The following is a 19246-nucleotide window of genomic DNA, read 5'->3' as shown; positions in this document are numbered from 1 at the left end:
TGAACACCCGACTTGTAAGGAATTCTGAGTATGAGAGTGATAGTGACATAGATGTAGCCAGATTCATTGCGGCTACATCTTGGAGAAATGACACCTTGTTAGGCGCGACTGTATGCACATCTAATGTGCACACGCCTGATTCACAATGAATAGGGCTGCTAAATATGCAGCTCGGCATGGCTAGGCGTGGGAGCACCAGGCCGCACCTAGAGTGCCCATTTGCCACTGGTGTAGTCACGATGAGCATGGCTACATCTGTAGGCCTTTTAAGGTTCTTTGCTCACACTAAAATTTAAACAATACACATTCATACAGGTACAATTTCAGTCTTCTAGTACCAACCCAAGCTTCAGCCTTTTTTTCTGGATGGCAAGGCTCATTTTGTGTTACTTCTAGCAAAGCAGCAGTCCTGCTTTACAGTCCCCTTGCTTTCGAGCAACTCACAGATTCACAAGGCCTGCATAGTTTCAGGACAAAGGAAGAAGGTTGTCCTGTGCTGTATCAATCTGTCCAGCAGAACTGCCACTTCTAGCATCCAGTGATCTAGTCTGCAGTTACAATCCTTCAGGGGCGGAATTTCCTTCTTCTGCTACTATTGGATTAATGAATTATTTTATTCCTTCGGTTGGATGAAGCAAAACAGGCTTGTTACCGTAATTAGTATGAGCATTATTCTTTGCTGGCTGAAGATGTTTGCTATCTAGGTTCCTGGCATTTCACAAAGGACATAAGCCTTTGTGAACAAGGCTTGATCTTGATCTTGCAGGTTCTTTCTAAGGGTGGCTATGGCTCTTTTGCAGACCTATTACCAGTACACTCATGAAATACATTTAAGTCATACTTTAAACATAAATATGCAGTGCTCGAAGTGGGCCGGTATACAACGTTATGGCATACCGACACTTTGAGCACTGAACAGGGCCGACACAAAGGAGTGAGCTCCCGGTGCCCCATCTGGTCCGTCCTTCCCCCTCTGCTGCACCAGAAGCTGTTGTCCTGAACTCCTCACTTCCTTGCTGCAGCTCCCTCCACCACTGGCGCATGTAATAGCTCTCCTTGATCCTTGTGTGGCTGGGGTGACGGGAGCGGAGTTCCCGGTCCCCAGCGCTTGGCACTGAACGCTGCAGCCAGGGATAGCTCCCCTGGCTAAAGCGGCTTCTCATCCCCCAGCACAGTGCACCGCATCGGAGGCTAACACTTGCCAGTGCTGCCTTGTGCTGCTGGGTTGCAGTCAGCACTGAGTGCTGACCTGGGTCACCTGGAGAAAACTGAAAGGCGGATCATTTCAAATAAGGTTCAGCGGGTGATTGCAGGTGTTCTGGGCAATTGCAGGGCTGAGTGGACCCCAGGAGAGTACTGCTGGCAGAAATGGGGCACCTGGCTGTGTGGGTGCTGGGTGCCATCCTGAGCGGGCTGCACATTGCCTCATCCTCCAAACTGAACATCCCCAAAGTCCTTCACCCAGTGGACCCGAATCAACTTCACATTGAAGGTGATGGAGGGGTGCTACAAGTGGTGAGTGACCCTCTTATCTCCCTCATGGGCGCAGATGAGCCTAACACCCACATGTGGGGTGCTCTCATTGCTACTACATTCATTTATTTTGTCCTCCTTATATTACACAGATGGTGCTACAGATGTGCCCACATACACATTTACTGAAATTGCGCCAAGTAGCTCAGTTTAGCGAGACTTAGCGTGACTTATCCGCACCATAGGGTCCAGCTCAAAATACGTCTTAGTCGCATTGCTAATGTGACAAAGTGACAATGTGAGGGTGCGCCGACTACTGGTTCTGGCATTTTCTGTGCCTCTGTATGCAATTAATGTGCTAATCCAAGTACATAAAACAGTTCTGATATGAGTGACTGCGCTATGCCTTGCACCACGCATCATTATGTTTAAGCGTTAGAACAATTTCCTTTGCGTCAGAAGTACTAATCTAGTGTTCCTGGTACACAGCGAGCAAATGTGAATTGTGTGTCACAACTGAGGGCCTGAGCTGACGGGAGGCAGCCTCAGTTGTAGGGGCTGAGATGTAACGGAACCTGGGAGGTTGTATCAGACCCCTAGACATGTAAGTAACATGTAGAAGAAATGCCCGAAGGCGTGAACACGACAACCAGGGTAAAAGTCAGTGATGTTTATTTATGACAAACTCCGTAACACAGCAGCAGTAAAAGAAAACATAAAAATCAGCAGAGGATAAATACAGTTCCTGGGTTCTACAGGGTGGCAAGGGCCACATGCTCTGGTAGTGTGAGATAGTTCTTATAATCTTCTAGTTGGAAAGTCCTTACCAGGCCCGACTGTAGCAATGGAGATAGCCCAGGATCGTACCAGCTGGTGTTCCAGGAAAAGCTGGGCTGCTGTGGATAAAACGGCTGCTGTGGGTACTGGCTGGAACCAGACTGATGTTGGCACGGAGTGGATACTGGCTGGAACCAGTTAAATGATAAATGTAGCTTGAGAGCGATGAAATATGAAGTGATGTTTGGAGCTTGAGAGCGGTGAAATAATAATGCCGGTGATAACTGATAATCTGTAGAAAAGGGTACCGGCACTTTAAGAAGAGCTGACCTCTGCTGGAAGCTGGATGCTGAAAGCAGGTGGATCTGTAGCTGGAAGCAGATGAATCCAAATGGATAGGAGAGTCAGGCTACACCGCAGGTGGAATGCTGGTGCGGGTCTCTTTAGTGGAAGTGTGGAGATAGGAACTGGAACCTGGAAAACAACCACAGGAGAGAGACAAACTGGAACTAGGTTTGACAACCAAAGCACTGACGCCTTCCTTGCTCAGGCACAGATTACTTATACCTGCAGCAAGGAAGGGATTGGCTAGGCAATTATGCAGATTAACAATGCAGACAGCAGATTGGTGGAAATGAACAGATGACAGAATCCAAGATGGCTGCGCCCATGCAGACACTTGGAGGGAAGTTTGGTTTGTAATCCATGTGGGAATTAAAACAGTAATGGCGGCGCCGGCCAGAGGAGACGCCAGACTGATAAGTGCACATTTAACCACGCGGGCACAGCGGAGGCCGCGGCTGACGTAATCACCACTCTGACATTCTGCATGTAGAAACTCAGGAACAGCGGCGGAGGGCGCGGGAGACGCCATTCCGGATGTAACAGGTGTTGCGGTGACCGCGTCTCAAAGTGACAGGAGAGGAGGCAGGAATGTGGACATCAGTATAACAGATGGGATCCGGTCCTGGAACGCTGAGCCAGCCTTAGGAGGCATCTGAAGGGTAAGTAATGGCGTCCAGATACCCGGATCGTGACAGCACCCCCCCCTTTAGGAGTGGCCCCAGGACACTTCTTTGGCTTTTGAGGAAACTTGGAATGGAATCTCCGGACCAAGGCAGGGGCATGGACATCAGAAGCATTGGTCCATGAGCGTTCCTCAGGGCCGTAACCCTTCCAGTCAATAAGATACTGTAGTTGACCGTAACGGTGACGTGAGTCCAGGATCTTGGCCACTTCATACTCAATGCCTCGTTGAGTTTGGACTTTCGGAGTTGGAGGAAGTGAGGAATGAAACCGATTCAGGATCAGCGGTTTCAACAGGGAAACATGGAATGTCCTGGGTATTTTTAAGAAGGGAGGTAACTGAAGTCTGTAAGCAACAGGATTGATGACTTGCTCAATTTTGAAAGGACCAATGTAGCGAGGTGCAAACTTCATACTGGGAACTCTTAACCTCAAATTCTTCGTGGATAACCATACCCGATCACCCACCTTGAGAGCAGGAACCGCTCTACGCTTCTTGTCCGCAAACTTCTTATACCTGAACGATGCCTTGAGCAGAGCTGCTCGTACACTCTTCCAGTTGTTTGCAAACTGATGCAAGGTGATATCCACTGCTGGAACAGAAGTTGCTGGGAGCGGTTGGAATTCAGGGACTTTAGGGTGGAATCCAAAGTTGGTGAAGAATGGTGTTGAAGAAGATGAGGAATGATACTGATTGTTATGACAGAACTCGGCCCAGGGAAGTAATTGAACCCAGTCATCTTGAGAGGAAGACACATAGATGCGGAGGAAGGCCTCCAAGTCCTGATTCACCCTCTCAGTTTGACCATTGGTCTGAGGATGGTAAGCCGTGGAAAACTTTAGTTTGACTTGGAGGACTTGACATAAACTTCGCCAGAATTTGGCTGTGAATTGAACTCCTCGATCTGAGATAATTTCTTCAGGCAGACCGTGGAGTCGGAAGATCTCTTGTATGAACACTTGAGCCAACTTGGAAGCTGACGGAAGACCGGTGAGAGGAATGAAGTGTGCCATCTTGGTGAACCGGTCAACTACCACCCAGATGGTATTGAACTTGTTGCACATGGGTAAGTCTGAAATGAAATCCATCGACAGATGGGTCCATGGTCGACGGGGAACGGATAGTGGAACCTGTTGCCCCGCAGGCGACTGGCGGGATACTTTATGTTGGGCACACTTTGGGCAAGATGCAATAAACTCCATGACGTCCTTTCTCAGAGTTGGCCACCAATAGGACCTAGAGATAAACTCCAGGGTTTTTTGGATACCTGTATGTCCGGCAAAACGGGAAGCATGGGCCCAATGCATGAGCTTCTTCCTCAGTACCGGCTTCACAAAACTTTTCCCTAGTGGGGGCGTAGAGTCCATCCCTACCGTGGAGAATGCCAACGGATTGATAATAGGATGCTTGTCTGAAGACTCTGACTCATTTTCTTGCTCCCATGAGCGGGAAAGGGCATCGGCCTTGCGATTCTGAGAGCCCGGACAGAACTGGAGTTTAAAGTCGAACCTGGAAAAGAAAAGTGCCCATCTGGCCTGACGAGGGTTGAGACATTGTGCACCTTTCAGATATAAAAGGTTCTTGTGGTCTGTAAGTATGGTGATTGAATGAGAAGCTCCCTCCAACAGATATCTCCACTCCTCTAGAGCGAGCTTGATGGCTAGCAACTCCTGGTCGCCAATGGCATAGTTGCGCTCCGCTGGGGAGAACTTCCGAGAGAAGAAACTGCAAGGATGTAAATGGCCATCTTTAGCCCTCTGAGATAACACCGCTCCTACTCCAACGGAGGAGGCATCCACCTCTAAGATGAAAGGAGAGTCGATGTCGGGCTGTTTCAGAACTGGTGCAGAGATGAACCGTTGTTTTAAGAGATGAAAAGCTTGCGTAGCTTCTTCAGACCACTTGGACGTGTTAGCACCCTTCTTAGTTAAAGCAGTAATAGGCGCCACAATGGTGGAAAAGTCTCGTATAAACTTTCTGTAATAATTGGCGAACCCTAAGAACCTCTGGACCCCTTTGAGTGTTAAGGGTATCGGCCAATTCTGGATTGCTTGTAGTTTCTCAGGATCCATCTCTAGTCCGGAACCGGACACAATGTAACCTAGAAACGGAATGGACTTGACTTCAAAGACGCATTTCTCTAATTTGCAATAGAGATGATTGACACGGAGACGGGACAGAACCTCTTTTACCCAAAAACGATGTTCCTCTAAATTGTTGGCAAAAATGAGGATATCATTTAGATAGACCACGACATGACGGTATAAAATGTCTCTGAAGATCTCATTGACAAAATGCTGGAAGATAGCTGGAGCATTGCTCAATCCGAAGGGCATGACGAGGTACTCATAATGTCCGTCACGGGTGTTAAAGGCGGTCTTCCACTCGTCACCCTCACGGATCCGGATGAGATTGTATGCACCTCTCAAGTCCAGCTTTGTAAAGATGGTAGCTCCGCTGATTCTATCAAAGAGCTCAGTAATCAGGGGTAGTGGATAGCGGTTCTTGATGGTAATGTCGTTCAGACCTCTGTAGTCAATGCACGGCCGCAGACCACCATCTTTTTGCTTTACGAAAAAGAAGCCTGCGCCGGCTGGAGAAGAGGAAGGTCGAATGAACCCCTTTGCTAGGTTCTCTTTAATGTATTCCTCCATGGAATGCGTCTCAGGCAGAGACAACGGGTAAGTTCGGCCTCGAGGTGGAACCCTCCCTGGAACGAGATCAATCGGGCAGTCCCATTCTCTATGAGGAGGAAGGATATCAGCAGAGGCTTTACTGAACACATCCGTGAAATCTTGATATGGAGGAGGTGGAACATCAGACGACCTGGGGGAGGAAGAACAGACAGGCAATACTTTAAACAAACGTCTCAGAACAGGAGGGACCCCATGCCAGAATCTGCGTAGTCGTCCAATCAATAGATGGATTGTGAAGACGGAGCCATGGAAGGCCCAGGACCACAGGATGTGTGGCTCTTGGAATCACTAAAAAAGAAATAAATTCAGAATGAAGAACTCCCACTCTCAGACGAACTGGTAGAGTCCTTAGAGAAATAACTGCATCAAAAATCTTGCTGCCATCCACAGCAGTTAAGGAAATGGACGAAGGAAGTCTCTCGGTGGGTAGGGACCACCGTTTAACATAGGCTTCGGTAATAAAGTTCCCAGCTGCTCCGGAATCAAGGAGGGCAATGACGTTCCGGTAACGTTGAGCAATTTGGAGCGACACTGGGAGATTACAATCATGAGGAGATGGAGAGGAGATCATTACTCCTAGCCGGCCCTCTCCTGGGCGAGCTAGGGTTTGGAGTTTTCCCGGACGTTCGGGACAGGCATTGATGGTGTGAGACGGAGCTGCACAGTAAAGACAAAGAGACTCAGAGAGACGTCTTCGGCGCTCAGCAGGAGTTAAACGGGAACGGCCAATTTGCATGGGCTCGTCTTTAGATGGTGACAGTTGGCGAGGAGGAGGAGCAGAAGATTTTGGAGCAGATGATCTTCCACGCTCAGTTGCTCTCTCTCTGAAACGTAAATCAACTTTCGTGCAGAGTGAGATTAGCTCATCTAACTTGGAAGGTAAGTCTCTGGTAGCTAACTCATCTTTAATACGCTCAGATAAGCCATGCCAGAATGCAGCATACAGGGCCTCGTCGTTCCATGCCAGTTCGGATGCCAGGATCTGAAACTGTATAAGATATTGTCCTACAGTACGTGATCCCTGGCGTAAACGGAGAATCTCAGATGAAGCTGAAGTTACCCGGCCTGGCTCGTCGAAGATACGCCTGAATGTTGACACGAATGCAGTGTAGGAGGATAGCAGGGTGTCGGACCTCTCCCATAACGGTGATGCCCAATCAAGGGCTGAGCCACTGAGAAGAGAGATAATGTAGGCAATTTTTGTACGGTCACTGGGAAAATTGCCAGGTTGTAGCTCAAACTGAATCTCACACTGGTTGAGAAATCCCCTGCAGAATCTTGGAGATCTGTCAAATTTTGCTGGCGTTGGAAGATGAAGACGTGGAGCAGAAATGGGTAAGGTGGGTGGGGTTATAGCTGGAGTCACTGTGGTTGACGCACCGGACGCATCTGATCCACGGAGGGTTGTCTGAATCCCATCCAGCCGAGTAGAGAGATCCTGGAGACAGCGGATGATGTGGCCCTGTGCAGCCTCCTGATGTTCAAGTCGGGCTGCCAGTTCTTGCATCGGCCTGGCCGCTTGATCCTGGTCTCCGGCTGGATTCATATGGTCAGTGCTTACTGTCACAACTGAGGGCCTGAGCTGACGGGAGGCAGCCTCAGTTGTAGGGGCTGAGATGTAACGGAACCTGGGAGGTTGTATCAGACCCCTAGACATGTAAGTAACATGTAGAAGAAATGCCCGAAGGCGTGAACACGACAACCAGGGTAAAAGTCAATGATGTTTATTTATGACAAACTCCGTAACACAGCAGCAGTAAAAGAAAACATAAAAATCAGCAGAGGATAAATACAGTTCCTGGGTTCTACAGGGTGGCAAGGGCCACAGGGCTCTGGTAGTGTGAGATAGTTCTTATAATCTTCTAGTTGGAAAGTCCTTACCAGGCCCGACTGTAGCAATGGAGATAGCCCAGGATCGTACCAGCTGGTGTTCCAGGAAAAGCTGGGCTGCTGTGGATAAAACGGCTGCTGTGGGTACTGGCTGGAACCAGACTGATGTTGGCACGGAGTGGATACTGGCTGGAACCAGTTAAATGATAAATGTAGCTTGAGAGCAATGAAATATGAAGTGATGTTTGGAGCTTGAGAGCGGTGAAATAATAATGCCGGTGATAACTGATAATCTGCAGAAAAGGGTACCGGCACTTTAAGAAGAGCTGACCTCTGCTGGAAGCTGGATGCTGAAAGCAGGTGGATCTGTAGCTGGAAGCAGATGAATCCAAATGGATAGGAGAGTCAGGCTACACCGCAGGTGGAATGCTGGTGCGGGTCTCTTTAGTGGAAGTGTGGAGATAGGAACTGGAACCTGGAAAACAACCACAGGAGAGAGACAAACTGGAACTAGGTTTGACAACCAAAGCACCGACGCCTTCCTTGCTCAGGCACAGATTACTTATACCTGCAGCAAGGAAGGGATTGGCTAGGCAATTATGCAGATTAACAATGCAGACAGCAGATTGGTGGAAATGAACAGATGACAGAATCCAAGATGGCTGCGCCCATGCAGACACTTGGAGGGAAGTTTGGTTTGTAATCCATGTGGGAATTAAAACAGTAATGGCGGCGCCGGCCACAGGAGACAGGAGACGCCAGACTGATAAGTGCACATTTAACCACGCGGGCACAGCGGAGGCCGCGGCTGACGTAATCACCACTCTGACATTCTGCATGTAGAAACTCAGGAACAGCGGCGGAGGCCGCGGGAGACGCCATTCCGGATGTAACAGGCGTTGCGGTGACCGCGTCTCAAAGTGACAGGAGAGGAGGCAGGAATGTGGACATCAGTATAACAGATGGGATCCGGTCCTGGAACGCTGAGCCAGCCTTAGGAGGCATCTGAAGGGTAAGTAATGGCGTCCAGATACCCGGATCGTGACATTGTGGATCATACCGTGTTGCATAATGTGAATTGCGAATCATACCGTGTTGCATAATGTGAATTGCGGATCATACCGTGTTGCATAATGTGAATTGTGGATCATACCGTGTTGCATGATGTGAATTGTGGATCATACCGTGTTGCATAATGTGAATTGTGGATCATACCGTGTTGCATAATGTAAATTGTGGATCATACCGTGTTGCATAATGTGAATTTTGGGTCATACCGTGTTGCATAATGTGAATTGTGGATCATACCGTGTTGCAAAATGTGAATTGTGGGTCATACCGTGTTGCGTAATGTGAATTTTGGATCATACCATGTTGCATAATGTGAATTTTGGCTCATTCTGTGTAGCGTAGTGTGAATTTTGGCTCATTCAATGGGAAGTTTGGCTCATTCAGTGTGGCATAATGTGTAAGGGGCACCAGTACTAGATAGTATAAGGGGTCATACTATTGTGGTGCATTATGTGTATAAGTGGTATATGGTGTGATACACTACACTTAAGGACACGCCCCCTTTTCAGTGGCCATGCCCCCTTTTCCAGAGCATGGCGCGTGCATAATTACAACCTTCACTTTTCCATACCCCCACTTCAAAATTTCCACTTCGACCACTGTACATATGTATACATGGGTGTGGTATGGTATGCCGGCGGTCGGGCTCCCGGCGACCAGCATACCGGCGCCGGGAGCCCGCCCGCCGGCTTACCGACAGTGTGGCGAGCGCAAATGAGTGCCTTGCGGGCTCGCTGCGGGCACGGTGACGCACTATGCGCGCCACGCTATTTTATTCTCCCTCCAGGGGTGTCGTGGACCCCCACGAAGGAAAATAAGTGTCGGTATGCCGGCTGTTGGGATTCCGGCGCTGGTATACTGTGCGCCGGGATCCCGACAGCCGGCATACTGAAGACCACCCGTATACATAGCAACACAAAAGGGATAACTGGAGGATAGCAGGTCTCGCAGGCTTAACCTTTATAAGACATGATTGGGACCTCTTTCCTAGAATATGGGGTCTAGTGAATTTAACAAGCAAAAAATAATCCTGAAGAAAGTTCACGGTTTGTGTGATACAAGGTGCTTCTGTGATTTTTTTTTTCTTTTAGTATTTTATTTTTTAGTGAATAAAACATCACTGGTACGCAATGTCACAATGTGCTACATTCAGTACCCATCTTTTATTTGATCTATCAGTGTCTGTCCCCAGGAAATACATACAATTTACCGGCAGGCGGGATGCCGGCTGTCCATATCCCAACAGTGGCATCCCGCCTGCCAGAATGCCGGCAGCGGGGCGAACGCAAAAGATCTCCTTGCGGGCACGCTGCGCTCACCACGTTTCTGGCTCAGTGGCTCACTGCACCCGCCACACCACGAGTGAGAATAGTCCCGTTTTGCTGGGATTTTGCCTGGCGGCATTGCCGGTTGTCGGGATTCTGGCTTTGGCATCCTGACTGCCAGGATCCTGACAACCGGCAAATTGAACTGATTCCTATCCCCAGGGCTCTCTATGTGTCCCTCTCACTTTTCCAGGACATGACTTCCGGTTTGAACCTGGCTCTCCTCTGAGTAATCCCTGTAGCATATGAGTGAAGTTAAGTGTACCAGACCTTAGCTTGCTGACAATTCTCTGCATATGTTCTACAACCAGCCTATCAAGCAAGGAACCAGTTGTCCTGCTGAAATGTACACTGTAGAATACAATTCTGGATAATGCCGTTATCAGTCAGCCCTTTAAATTATTATTTTCCCCTCTGGGCATTTAGAGCATGATAGAGACTTGGGCCAACACAGAATATCAAAGCACATTTCCTGGAAGTTTACTCTCATAAAAATGGTGGCTTCTCTTCATATGTGCCCTGGGAAAACTATCTTTAAAAACGTCTTGTGATTTAATGTTTGTCACTAAAGTATTTACTTATGGAAATTTGTCATTAAGGGAAGATGTATCAAACCTTGGAGATAGAGAAAATCCAAACCAGCTCCTGTGATTTTACAGTCTGTGGAGAGAAAGTCAGAATCCTTGTTTAAAATGTTGTTCTATGATGGATGAAAATATCATCCAAAACCCTAATAAATGCAAGAAGACAAATTAAGGCGTAAACCAGAAGATAAGGATTACATTTGGACACAGGAAAGGCAAATACCAGTGTATGTGTTAGGAGTGGGGGTACAGCACTTAAATGCACTTACAGATTGACCTAGTCCACTGCTGTCATCAGTTATATTTATCTACACTCTCTCTTTCTCTCTCTCTCTCTCTCTCTCTCTATATATATATATATATATATATATATATATATATATATATATATACATACATATATATATATTGGTGACCAACTAAATTTAGATTAAAGTAAGGGCTTGATTCAGAGGTGTACACAAACTGGATTTTTCTGCAGTTGAGCAATTATCACCCGACTGTGCATGCATCTAAATCACATTGCACAAGTGCCATGATGGTCATGCGATGGTGATGGCAGAGAGGATTTATTTGCAACATGACTGATGGAGAATTTGAGTGCAATAACGAGAAGTGGCGGCATGTGTGTTGCCACTGGGGGGGGGGCTCAGTCTGCATCTGTGATCCTGTATGCAGTAACAGTGGCTCCGGTGCCTCACTTCCTGTAGTCATGTAGCTCAACCTTAAGGCTACTCAGTGGTACTCTCAATACATCTCCAGGCAGTGGCGGCATTAGCATATTTTCCTGAATAATTGGCTTTCGATTTTAAACAGCTCAGACTGTATCATCCCTACCAATGGGATTAAGCATTGTATCTTTGCAAAAAGGAATAATTAAAAACTGCAACCAAGGTCTTTTGGTTTTAACTAGAGATGAGAACCGGATTCACCCGAGCATTATGATCCATGCTAGGATCAGAGTCCAGCTTGGGTTTTCCCACCAGACTCGGAACACAAATCGAAGCAAAACATCATCTTCCCGCTGTCAGATTCATGTGGGTTTTGAATTCTATATAAGGCCCATGGTGATTGCACAATTTTACTCTGGCTCTGGAGGTTGTAGTGAACAGACGCGACCATGTGGTATCCATCCAGGGATGCTCTGTTTTTGTCCATCAAGGGGCTGGAGCTCCTAAAGGGGTTCCTGTGTCCTCCAGGGGTGCTCTGTTCAATCAAGGGGCTGGGGCTGCTGTGTTCACGGGTACTCTCTCCGTTCATAAAGGGGCTGCGGGATAATAATCAGTGTACAGTGAGTGTGAGTGAAACTGTAGGTGATCAGTGCTTTGTTGTACATAAAGGGGTCCTCTGCCAATCTAGAGGTGATCTGCACCAGTTATAGCTAAGGAAAATATTATATATATATATATACATATATATGTAACACGAATATTATTTATTATGGATTGTTTAGCATTAAATTAATATATATTTTATTGATAGTATTAGAAAGAATGTCTGAGGTTCATATAAATATATTGTGTTAGGATAAATTGCACAATAACTATAATAGGTGTAAATATATGAAATATATATATATATATATATATATATATATATATATATATATATAGTATTAGTAAATAAGTGGAGCAGTGGTGCCATCTATTGTGACAGTGGTCAGCTGCCATACTTGCTTTAATATAAGTTATTGTGTGTACTTCAAGGTGAGCTCGAGACATTGTGAATAACAATAGCCTGCAGGGCAGTAAAGGCGGCAAACAGAGTCCCTAGCATTGGTCGCGTGCTGCGGGAGCAACAACCTGCAGGGCGGGAAGAGTTAGTCCACGAGCCGGGTTCAGGACTGACCGCGAGCAGCTGAAGGAAGCATACACTGGTTGGCGGTGACTAAGGATGGGGGACCAATGGAAGACGGCTGCGCGGCGCGAGTCAACCTGTCAGTGAGTATAAAGATAGCTCACCTGCGCTGCGAAGGGAGATGCTGATCCCCCTGTGAGTGCGCACATCGGAGCCCAGGGCGCTGCGGTATAGCAGTGAGCGGAGGCGGTTAGGGCTCAGGCGCTGTGGCCGGAACAGGGCAGTCCAGGCGGCACAGAGCGGAGGCCGCTGGAAAGGAGTACCTGGCCATGATCTCCGGGTGCCGGGAGGAAAGGCGGTGATGGTGCAGTAGTGCGGAGGCGCGGTTGACAATCCCCTCCAGACGATCAGTGGCAGAAGGCGGCGTAACCCGGTAGGAGAACTCCGGCGGCCAGTGACAGCTAAGGCAGCAGAGGAAGTGGCCGGCGCTATAGCAACGCTGGCTTTGATGACAGCAACTTCTCCTTTCAGTTAGAAGAGGAGTCCCCAGTAAGCGGTGGAGGAGTGCCTGATGAGCTGGCTGAACAAAGAGTCGGGGGAGCATCATGCAGCAGCGCTGACAAGTCGTGAGGGGCTGTAAGTGAAAACTGCCACCTACACTGCATTTAATACTTAATAATACAGCTGTTTTAATACACCTGGCTATGCAGCTTAGACTGTTATCTTAAACTGTAGATATATAATGAGCAGTAGCCTCAGTAACTGTCACTTGGAAATGCTCTGTGGAGTAGTGTGATGATATAGAAGACATTGATAATGTAGAAAAGTACTGTTAAGCTGTATAGTAAGTCTGAATAATTTGAACTGCAACAGAGTCAGACACTCACTATTCTTAAGTTGCCTGTATCCCTCAGTATTCATCTACTATATGCAGAGGGGAGAAAAAGTGACTCTTGCACCACAGTGAATAGCTATTCTTAAATGTCACATAGGTTATGTGCATATATATTCTAATAGAACTGTGTGGCCAGAATTGAAGACGTCACAGCCGTCACGGCACTGTCATAACCAAGTGGTAGTTAATAAGAACAGAGACTAGAAACAGCAAAGAACTAAGTCAATATCTTGTGACTTCTGCATAAATACTTTATTGTTCAATAAATAGACTACACTTCAAATGAATAGGAGAGAGATAAGAAAAACTGACAGTTAAAGTATACTATATCGTTCTATCATTAAACTGAGGGACTTGAAAGGACAGGAACATTGAACACATCTAGTGCCCTACATGTAATATTTCTTAACAAGGATATTTGTCAAAAGGGCAGCCCAAGTATAAATCCCGCAGGAATAGAGAAGATTTACTTATTGTGGAATACAATAGACTACAGCTTCCCTTCAGGGAAATATTACATTACAAAGTCGGATCTACAGCATTTCCAAGGAGTTCTTTATATAATAGTACAGCTTTAGTCACTGAATGGCAGGGAGATAAAGGAGCAAGAGACAAATCCATTCATAGGATCTGTTACATTTATTCTAAAAAGATACTTTTATATATCCGAGAAGGAAACTAATGTAGCAGTATACAAGGCAATAATTGTTGCATAGTAGAAGCCTGATTACCTATTACATAATATTCTACTGGTTGAAAAGAAAAAAAGATGTGATTGTCAATGAATAGTGTAATATGTTATGCATAAATACATTTGTTTTATAAAATTTTATGGGCCCTATAGTGCACTATCCCTTGCATTAAGAGTACCCGGGTCACTCTAACACCTAAGGGTGTAGCTTTAAGAAGGTAATTTTTTTGTATTGCATGCGAACAATTCATGTATAGGTATTTGGGGAAATGTAGAAGTAGTATGGTATTCCTTTATTGACATGCAAAAGTTATTGATGCATAATAGTAATATGTCGTTCTAAAATATTAAACACAACATTATACTTACCATCTGTGTCTGTGAGCTGGAGATTGGGTCCCTGAATCCTGGAAGATAGAACAGGTAAAACGTTAGTGCTGTGTGGTTTAATTAGGGGAGTGCACTTACACACAGGGAATTAGGGAGGCTTACCCAGGCAAGCCTTATTGAACAATTAGTCTGGGTGGAGGCATATTCAGTCATTAAGTAACCTATATACCTTGGTAGTAAGGGAGGGTTACATATATATATATATATATATATATATATATATATATATATATATATATATATATATACAGATGCGGATTGGCCATAGGGTTTACAGGGAAGATTCCCGGTGGGCTGTCGCAACCGTGGGGCCTGTTTTGTTTGAGGACATGTGATCCTTTTTATAGACATAATGAATAAGATACAAAATAATTTGCATATATGAAAATTACTTTACCACTTAGCCTGTGATTGCAGATGATCTAGTGTATGCTCTGTCTGCCTGTTTGGTTGACATATAAGATTGAGTGAATAGTGATTGGGATACGGTTGGTGTAATAAGCAAGAAAATATATCTTTCTAAAGAATGATATAGTTTCCTAAATTCTGAAGGTGTATCATATAATGTTCTCATAAAATGTAATTTAATTTCTTTTTAACTACCCCCTTGATGCTGGACATGCCCACTATCTGGAAAGTCTTGGGGTGAGGTTGCTGCTGCCATGGCCGATGGCTAGACCTTACACCTCTGGTGCTGCCCATGTGGGGCCACTAGTACAAATTTTTCCAGGGCCGCTTTTTGTTTCCAATCCGTCCCGGCATATATATATATATATATATATATATATATATATATATATATATAAAATAGAAGAAGTCCAGCACTCTCATCTTAGTTGGCAACAACAGGGTGCACTACACAAATAATCCCCAGGTCATGGGAGATCTCCGTTAAATATTATCCAAACATAGGTACTCTCCAAACTTCAATAAGCTTCAAGGTATTTTTAATCCAATACTCACAAAGTGATCATGCATAGATGCATGGCAGAAGAATCAGCAACGTTTCGGTCCATCTGGACCTTTGTCAAGCTTTCATCATTACATGCCCATAAAAAAGTACAAACCAGCAGAGCTATTTGCAGCGGCAGTGCATATCCGTCGCTGGCTGCTCCTTAAAAATACCCACATGCCATCCACATTACCTTGGTCCCGACGTGCGTTCCAGCAATCTCGTGGAGCGCACCCAGATACATGTGCCGCTTCCGGGTTCTGGTCATATGCTCTTGCGCTCCAGCACCCGGCGTGGAACGCACGTCGGCGCCGGCGCATCGTCATCACACATTCCCAGTGGAACTTTAAATGTAAATAATCGTTTACTTCACAACAGTAATCTGACCTTACATCCATAGCAAAACCAGATCGGTACCGCAGCAATATCACCGACTAGGTTTAGATATATAAGTAATCTACCCATGGTGCATATATCATATGCACCATGCCACATAATAATCACAGTGCTCACAGCGCCACCTATGGCTCAAAAATAAAGAAAACAATGGAACAGCCTATTAACACTTATGGGCATTAGAGGAGCAGCCATCAAAGCTCAGTATAATACATATCAAGAAAATACACACAAAACAAAACACAACACAACACACAAACAACACTAAATAAAAACAGTGTGGTGGAGCATATACACTACTGTGGAAAAAAATGAAAAAAATCTATATATCAATTGGAGAGCCATTTAGAGATAATAGGACTTCTTTAAAACAGTAGAGTCCATAATCATTGTACTTAAGTCCCCTATATCAAGAAACTCTTCAAATTAATTTGCTCATTCATGCCCCTAGGAGCAATTGTATCCAGCCGAAATATCCATTCGGATTCACGCTTATGTAGTTCCAGGATCCTATTTCACCCACATATAGATGGAGGGATCCAATCGATGATACGACACCGAAGCATTGGAATCTGAGGTCCAGCCTCCAACCAATGTCTTGCCACTGGTTTGTCGGACTGGCCGGTCTCAAGTGCCTGTCTTATTGAATACCGGTGGTTGGCCATCCGTTCTCTAAACCGTCGTTGCGTTAGACAAACATATACCAGTCCGCAGGGGCATATTATCAAATAGATTACATGGTCCATAATACAATGGAGGCGGTGCTTGATATATATAGGAAACCCACTATGTGGGTGAGGGAAGGATGCACCCGGAATTATAGATCTGCATGTTGTGCAGTTAGAGCATTTGAAGCATCCCCCTATATATGCCCCTGCGGACTGGTATATGTTGGCCTAACGCAACGTCGGTTTATAGAACGGATGGCCAACCACCGGTATTCAATAAGACAGGCACTTGCTCCTCTAATGCCCATAAGTGTTAATAGGCTGTTCCATTGTTTTCTTTATTTTTGAGCCATAGGTGGCGCTGTGAGCACTGTGATTATTATGTGGCATGGTGCATATGATATATGCACTATGGGTAGATTACTTATATATCTAAACATAGTCGGTGATATTGCTGCGGTACCGATCTGGTTTTGCAATGGATGTAAGGTCAGATTACTGTTGTGAAGTAAATGACTATTTACATTTAAAGTACCATTGGGAATGTGTGATGACGATGCGCCAGCGCCGACGTGCGTTCCACGCCGGGTGCTGGAGCGCATGAGCATATGACTGAAACCGGAAGCGGCACATGTATCTGGGTGCACTCCACGAGATTGCTGGAACGCACGCCAGGACCAAGGTAATGTGGATGGCATGTGGGTATTTAAGGAGCAGCCAGCGACGGGTATGCACTGCCGCTGCAAATAGCTCTGCAGGTTTGTACTTTTTTATGGGCATGTAATGATGAAAGCTTGACAAAGGTCCAGATGGACCGAAACGTTGCTGATTCTTCTGCTATGCATCTATGAAAGCCTTGCATGATCACTTTGTGAGTATTGGATTAAAAATACCTTGAAGCTTATTGAAGTTTGGAGAGTGCCTATGTTTGGATTTTATATATATATATATATATATATATATATATATATATATATATATATATATATATATATATATATATATATATATATTTATTTATAATATACAGGGTGAGTCAAAAGTCGCAGTACACCCTATTGTTTCAAAAACTGTGCAGGAAATGGGAAAACTGAATACTCCATTTTGATGTCAAACGTCGTGTGCTGCATTGTGGGCTCTTCACGAAGGATGCCAAAGACATTGTTGAGGAGGTTTCTTCAGTAGCACTTTTTGGACGACCACTCCGTGACTTGTGAGCCACAGTCCCAGTTTCTTGGAATTTGGAAATTAGGCACCTGACTTTCTGGGTGCCAACTGATAAAATGTGCAGCTATGACACAAAAACTTTGTTCTCCAGACATCAAAATGACCTCAATTCTCTCCTATTTCGTCAAAGCCATCATCGGTTACCTGCAACAAAAAAAGTGTTGTACTGTAACTTTTGAACCATAACTGCTAGTTCAAATCAGTTTGCAGCAATAAACTTTTCAGCAAATTCTGATGCTGTTTGACATGTTACACGTCCCCCTTTCCATATATATATCTATCTATATATATATATATATATATATATATATATATATATATATTTTGTGCTAACCCCCAGTACTATACTATTATTTTTCTGTGACACTGCCGATCAGACCGCAGTGAATAATTAATCATACACGTATTGAATTTGTGACACTGTTTGAGAAATTAACCTCAGTGTTAGATTACAATTTCTAACTCATGCCCGTATTATGTGACACCGTGGGTGAATGTGGTACCACAGTAATATGTTTTATTTCATACTCATACAAGTATTGTGTGACACTGTTGGTGAAATTGAACCGTAATGTTACATTACTATTTCTGACTTATACACGTATTGTCTGACACTGTAGGTAGTACTTTTTTTTTTTACAAATTGTGGTGTGTGCTGTACCCCACTTAGTTCGTGTTTGTTGATAGATAGGGAGGATAAACAATTGGGAGAACAGGAAGCACATACTAATGCTGCAGGTGCTGCCATCAGTCATGACGATACAAGTCCGTCAACGTCATCTAATATGGCCGACGCCCAAGAGCATTGGTGGCTTAAGTCAGGGCATGTAAAATCAAAGAAGCAATTTAATTTTACAGTAGTAAAGAAAAAAACATGAAAAGGAAAGTTAGCTGTAGAAAAACATGAAAGTTACAAGGAAGGTCTTGGTCTTTAAGTGGTGGTTCTGTAACTGTCAGTGAGGCATCTTCTTCTGCATCTCATGACGATGAGTCATCCAGAGTCTACAAGAGGTGTCAAAAAAATAAAAACCACTAAGGCAGTAGAACAAACTGTGCATTCAGAACTGACACACCAGGGCCGGCTCCAGGCCTACTATCAACCTGAGCGAGAAATTCTGAAGGACCCCCCATGCGGTGCATGCACCCCTATGAAAGTGGGCGTGGCTTCGCAACTTTAGATTATGATATCAAACTATTTATAGATAAAAATTATATAAATATAATTAATCCCCATGCATACACAATTAGCAGCCTTACACATAATGCCCACAGTAGTGCTCCTTACACATAATGTCCCCAGTATGTCACTGACCTAGGTTGGGGGTGTTGTGAACTCGGGGGTTCTCCCGATGGTAGGGGAGAGGAACCACAGTTGGGTCGGAACAGGGATCGCTTGATATAGGTCTTCCTCATACAGGACTCTGACAGTAAAGCTTGGTGAAAATAT

At 45.2% G+C, this 19246-nt stretch overlaps 1 long non-coding RNA gene across 1 annotated transcript in view; it reads right to left on the bottom strand.

The window, feature by feature from the left end:
• The window catches only part of LOC135057567 (uncharacterized), a 190144-nt gene that overhangs the window by 151848 nt on the left and 19050 nt on the right, over window positions 1–19246 (bottom strand). The window contains exons 2-4 of the long non-coding RNA XR_010244207.1: window positions 17671–17943; window positions 14536–14573; window positions 10815–10859 (exon numbers count right to left, since the gene is read on the bottom strand). This is a non-coding gene — a long non-coding RNA (uncharacterized LOC135057567). The remainder of the gene's footprint in view (window positions 1–10814; window positions 10860–14535; window positions 14574–17670; window positions 17944–19246) is intronic.

Source organism: Pseudophryne corroboree, chromosome 3 (assembly GCF_028390025.1).
Source record: "Pseudophryne corroboree isolate aPseCor3 chromosome 3, aPseCor3.hap2, whole genome shotgun sequence".
NCBI lineage: Eukaryota > Metazoa > Chordata > Amphibia > Anura > Myobatrachidae > Pseudophryne > Pseudophryne corroboree.
This window is presented reverse-complemented; position numbering and strand designations above follow the sequence as displayed.